Source organism: Chrysoperla carnea, assembly GCF_905475395.1.
Source record: "Chrysoperla carnea chromosome X unlocalized genomic scaffold, inChrCarn1.1 SUPER_X_unloc_37, whole genome shotgun sequence".
In the NCBI taxonomy this organism is placed as follows: domain Eukaryota; kingdom Metazoa; phylum Arthropoda; class Insecta; order Neuroptera; family Chrysopidae; genus Chrysoperla; species Chrysoperla carnea.
This window is the reverse complement of record NW_025408164.1, coordinates 1,624-7,500: the sequence shown is the minus strand read 5'-3', so window position 1 is coordinate 7,500 and position 5,877 is coordinate 1,624. Positions and strand designations below refer to the sequence as shown.

The 5,877-nt window shown below is 29.3% G+C and overlaps 2 non-coding genes across 2 annotated transcripts; both read left to right on the top strand.

The window, feature by feature from the left end:
• The first annotated feature begins 2,366 nt into the window (after positions 1-2,366).
• LOC123304284 lies at positions 2,367-4,522 on the top strand. The gene has a single exon (XR_006536318.1). It is a non-coding gene; the product is annotated as a small subunit ribosomal RNA (ribosomal RNA).
• Positions 4,523-5,475: 953 nt separating this feature from the next.
• On the top strand, positions 5,476-5,630 carry LOC123304274. Its single transcript, XR_006536308.1, has one exon. It is a non-coding gene; the product is annotated as a 5.8S ribosomal RNA (ribosomal RNA).
• The last annotated feature ends 247 nt before the right edge of the window (positions 5,631-5,877 follow it).

Here is a 5,877-nt window from a genome sequence, read left to right as displayed (position 1 = left end):
TTGGTCCCAAAATAAAAATTTTTAGCTGAAAAAAATTTTTTTTTTAAAATTTTTTTCTTTAAATTTTGATTATTCTGTAAAGTTTATGATGTTTAAAGCCATTTTAAACATTATCATATTTTGAGTTTGAAGCACCGGGTGTAATGTCTTTAATATATATGATGGATAGTGCGTGTAAGTTAATGAGATGAATGTATATCTATGTATAACAGTGTATTAGTGGTATTACGTTCAGCAGTCTCACACATATGATATAGTATGGTATAGTATAAGTTGTTTATTTTTCATACTGTCCGTGTATCATTCAACAAAGGTGGTGTAGAGTTGTATATGGCTTGGTATGACGTTGTTGCAATTCTATGGACACTATGATATTACGGATGCACAGATAGAGGAATAACACTTATCGTATATGTATCATTTATGTATGTTGACTGTGTAATGAATACTAAATATAATAAAATAATACACTTTTTAATAGAATAACATTTGTTTCATGTTTTAGTATGATATTAAATGGTATAGAATAGGTTGTTTATTTTTCATACTGTCCGTGTATCATTCAACAAAGGTGGTGTAGAGTTGTATATGGCTTGGTATGACGTCGTTGCAATTCTATGGACACTATGATATTACGGAATAACAGAAAGAGGAATAAAACTTATTGTATATGTATCATTTATAACGTACTTTTATGTTGACAAGAATGAATGTATATCTATATGAAATAGTGTATTTTGTGGTATTATGTTCAACAGTCTTACATATATGATATAGTATGATATAGTATAATTTGTTTATTTTTCATACTCTAAGTGTATCATTCAACAAAGGTGGTGTAGAGTTGTATATGGCTTGGTATGACGTCGTTGCAATTCTATGGACACCATGATATCACGAAAAAACAGAAAGAAAAATAACAATTATCGTATATGTATCATCTATATTATTATTGTATTTTGACTATGTAATGAATGCCAAATTTAAAAATATACACTTTCTTAATAGAATAACATTTATTTTAGTATAATATAAAATGATATTGAATATGTTGTTTAATTTTCATACTGTTCGTGTATCATTCAACAAAGGTGGTGTAGGTATGTATATGGCTTGGTATGACGCTTTTGCATGTCTATGGACACCATGATATTACGAAAAAACAGAAAGAAGAATAACACTTTTCAAATATGTATCATTTATATATTTTATTAACATGAACGCAAAATATACAAAATTATATATATATATACTCAAAATATTCTGGATGGTAATCAGTTTGGTTTATTTTGATATTTAATATTGTATTTTGGTTTTTTTGCTAGTAATGTTTCGAATATGTATATGCTGTTATTATTTTTTAGGTGTACATTGTATTAAATTGTTATCAATTATTTAATGTATGTATACAAAATAATAGCAAAAACATTTTCAATTATTATATAAAAATTTTTTTTTTTACACATGCATATTTATTAATATATGAAATTTTATCTCAGTTTTAATAAATATGTATTGAAATGAATAATAATACAATCTTATATATATTGATAATAGTCTGGATGGTAATCAGTTTGGATTATTTTGATATTAAATATTGTATTATTATTTTTGTAAAAAAATTAATGAGAATTTTGTAAAAAAACCTCTATATGTATATCTTTTTATATCAATATTTAAAAAAAAATTTTTTTTTATTAAATTATTGATTATAAATAGAATAACATATAAATTTTTTTGTCAAAGCAAGTTCATGGGTTATAAGTTTTAAACTTTACACTCCCATATGAGCACACAATATTTATATAAAAATTATTTTTATAAATAATATTACATTGACTCACCTCATACCAAGCGAGAATATTAAGTGTTATTATAACGTTTTTTATTTAAAATTAACTTTTTAAATAAAATTAAAAAATAAATGACGCTTTCAATCTAGCGACGAGTATGAGAAAATGTTTGAAATATTTTAAGACCCATTTGGTGATGGTCTGACAAAAATCATAATTATTTTTTTTTTTTTTTATTCAATAATATTTATTATGAATAACATGTTATATATTTCTTTTTGTAAAAGCAAAAAAATTATATAAATGACATAATAAAATATATATTTGAAAAAAAAAAAAATTAATAATAATATATATATCTCATATGTTTTTTCTATTAATTTTAAAACAATAGAGATATAAAAAAAAAAAAATTTATATCAGTAATGGGTGAGACCATCTGATATTTAAAATGAAATTGTAATAATATTATTATATATTAATAATTATTGTATGAAAATTTTTTTTCTTATAATAAGAAAACAAAAATATCATGTATATTATTATATATTTAATATTATAAATACAAATAGTTCCCTGGTTGATCCTGCCAGTAGTCATATGCTTGTCTCAAAGATTAAGCCATGCATGTCTCAGTACAAGCCAAATTAAGGTGAAACCGCGAAAGGCTCATTATATCAGTTATGGTTCCTTAGATCGTACCCACATTTACTTGGATAACTGTGGTAATTCTAGAGCTAATACATGCAAACAGAGTTCCGACCAGAGATGGAAGGAATGCTTTTATTAGATCAAAACCAATCGGTGTAAATTTTAATTTGCATCGTTTAATTTGGTGACTCTGAATAACTTTAAGCTGATCGCACGGTCTCGTACCGGCGACGCATCTTTCAAATGTCTGCCTTATCAACTGTCGATGGTAGGTTCTGCGCCTACCATGGTTGTAACGGGTAACGGGGAATCAGGGTTCGATTCCGGAGAGGGAGCCTGAGAAACGGCTACCACATCCAAGGAAGGCAGCAGGCGCGCAAATTACCCACTCCCGGCACGGGGAGGTAGTGACGAAAAATAACGATACGGGACTCATCCGAGGCCCCGTAATCGGAATGAGTACACTTTAAATCCTTTAACGAGGATCCATTGGAGGGCAAGTCTGGTGCCAGCAGCCGCGGTAATTCCAGCTCCAATAGCGTATATTAAAGTTGTTGCGGTTAAAAAGCTCGTAGTCGAATCTGTGTCCTACACTGTTGGTTCAATGCTCGCATTGTTTAACTAGCATGTTATGTGGGACGTCCTACCGGTGGGTGGTACAGATTATGTATAAAGTATATTTTAGTGTTATTATTTATTTAATGCATTATATATATTTTTATTATGTAATTTGTCGTAAGTGTTTAACCGTTAAGAGCGGTGGCAGCCCCCAATTGCAATCCCGTCGCGGTGCTCTTAATTGAGTGTCGAGGTGGGCCGGTACGTTTACTTTGAACAAATTAGAGTGCTTAAGGCAGGCTCAAATTTTGCCTGAATATTGTGTGCATGGAATAATGGAATAGGACCTCGGTTCTATTTTGTTGGTTTTCGGAACTCCGAGGTAATGATTAATACGGACAGATGGGGGCATTCGTATTGCGACGTTAGAGGTGAAATTCTTGGATCGTCGCAAGACGGACAGAAGCGAAAGCATTTGCCAAAAATGTTTTGATTGATCAAGAACGAAAGTTAGAGGTTCGAAGGCGATCAGATACCGCCCTAGTTCTAACCATAAACGATGCCAGCTAGCGATCCGCCGAAGTTCCTCCGATGACTCGGCGGGCAGCTTCCGGGAAACCAAAGCTTTTGGGTTCCGGGGGAAGTATGGTTGCAAAGCTGAAACTTAAAGGAATTGACGGAAGGGCACCACCAGGAGTGGAGCCTGCGGCTTAATTTGACTCAACACGGGAAACCTCACCAGGCCCGGACACCGGAAGGATTGACAGATTGAGAGCTCTTTCTTGATTCGGTGGGTGGTGGTGCATGGCCGTTCTTAGTTGGTGGAGCGATTTGTCTGGTTAATTCCGATAACGAACGAGACTCTAGCCTGCTAAATAGACGTACTTTACCGGCATCTCAAGGCCCATCGGCTGTTTGTTTCCCATTTCATTCATTTTCATGTGTGTTATGTATTGTATTTATATATGCATGTATTTTTGAGATTTAACGATCAAGATTATATTTTGTATATATTGTGCTTTATGTTGCATATGTTATGGTGTATGGGTACGCAGTTTTTTGATGTGGTTTTTACTGCCGGCGTACAAATAATTCTTCTTAGAGGGACAGGCGGCATTCTAGCCGCACGAGATTGAGCAATAACAGGTCTGTGATGCCCTTAGATGTTCTGGGCCGCACGCGCGCTACACTGAAGGAATCAGCGTGTCCTCCCAGGCCGAAAGGTCCGGGTAACCCGCTGAACCTCCTTCGTGCTAGGGATTGGGGCTTGCAATTGTTCCCCATGAACGAGGAATTCCCAGTAAGCGCGAGTCATAAGCTCGCGTTGATTACGTCCCTGCCCTTTGTACACACCGCCCGTCGCTACTACCGATTGAATGATTTAGTGAGGTCTTCGGACTGGTACGCGGCAATATTTCTGATATTGCCGATGTTGCTGGGAAGATGACCAAACTTGATCATTTAGAGGAAGTAAAAGTCGTAACAAGGTTTCCGTAGGTGAACCTGCGGAAGGATCATTAACGATATATATAAAATATATTTATTTATATTTTTTGTATTGTTTTTAAATATTCCAAAAAATAAAAATATTATTGATAAGAAATATTTTTTTTAACAAAATAACATATTAATATGTAATTTTCTCAAAATATATAATAGTAATTATGTGTTAAAAGAGATTTATTTTGGTTATGATATCATATTAAAGTAATACGCCAAACTTTTTTTATACACATAATATATCTATACATATAATATAGAGAATATTATATAAATATTAATAATATATTTGTTACATATAAAATATTTTTATATTCAATATTATTATTATTATTAAACAATAATTATTAATAAAATCTATAAATAATTTCTCTTATAAAAAAGTGAAATTAAAAATAGAATATATTGAAATTATTTGTTTATATGTATATAATCTCTATTAAGAAAAATAAAATAAGATTATAATTGATATAATCTATATTTTTATTTTTCTATGTTATATAATAAAAATAAAGAAAACACAAGATAAAATTTTTTTAAAGAATAAAATTTATTTCAAATTTAAATTTCTTTATGTTTTGTCTTGATATTTCTTTTTTTTTATTAAAAGTTATTATGTTAAAAAACAAACCCATTTGTTTTGTACCATATTAATATTATATATATTTTTATGTAGAAAATAATTTATAAAAAAAAAATAAATACATTTCTATAAAATATACCAAATATTAATTATTATATCTAGCTAGCACTAACAAAAATATCAAAAATGTTATGTATATATTTATTAATACCATAATATCTTTAATTTATATATATATATATTTAAAATAAAATATATAATTTATATTCTAGAAAAATTTTTTTATTTTAAAAGAATTTATAAAGATATATAAATTAATAATTTTATTTTTTATATTAAAAATAAAGATTATTATTAATAATAATACTTACATTTAAAATTTAAAAAGATTACCCTGGACGGTGGATCACTTGGCTCGTGGGTCGATGAAGAACGCAGCTAATTGCGCGTCAACTTGTGAACTGCAGGACACATGAACATTGACATTTCGAACGCACATTGCGGTCCTTGGATACTGTTCCCGGACCACATCTGGCTGAGGGTCGTATACATTATATTAATATAATAAAAGATTATTTTACATAAAATTTTTTTTATGAAAAAGAAATTTATCAATAATTAAAAAAGAAAATTTATTTTTTCATATTTAATTAAATTGATAAATAAAATTTTTATAAAAGAAATGTAAAATTATTTATATATGAATGTTTTACGCCAAATATAAGAAAAAAATAAATATAAAATGTTTTTAATAGCATTTAAAATTTATATATTTTTTATTATTTGTCGACA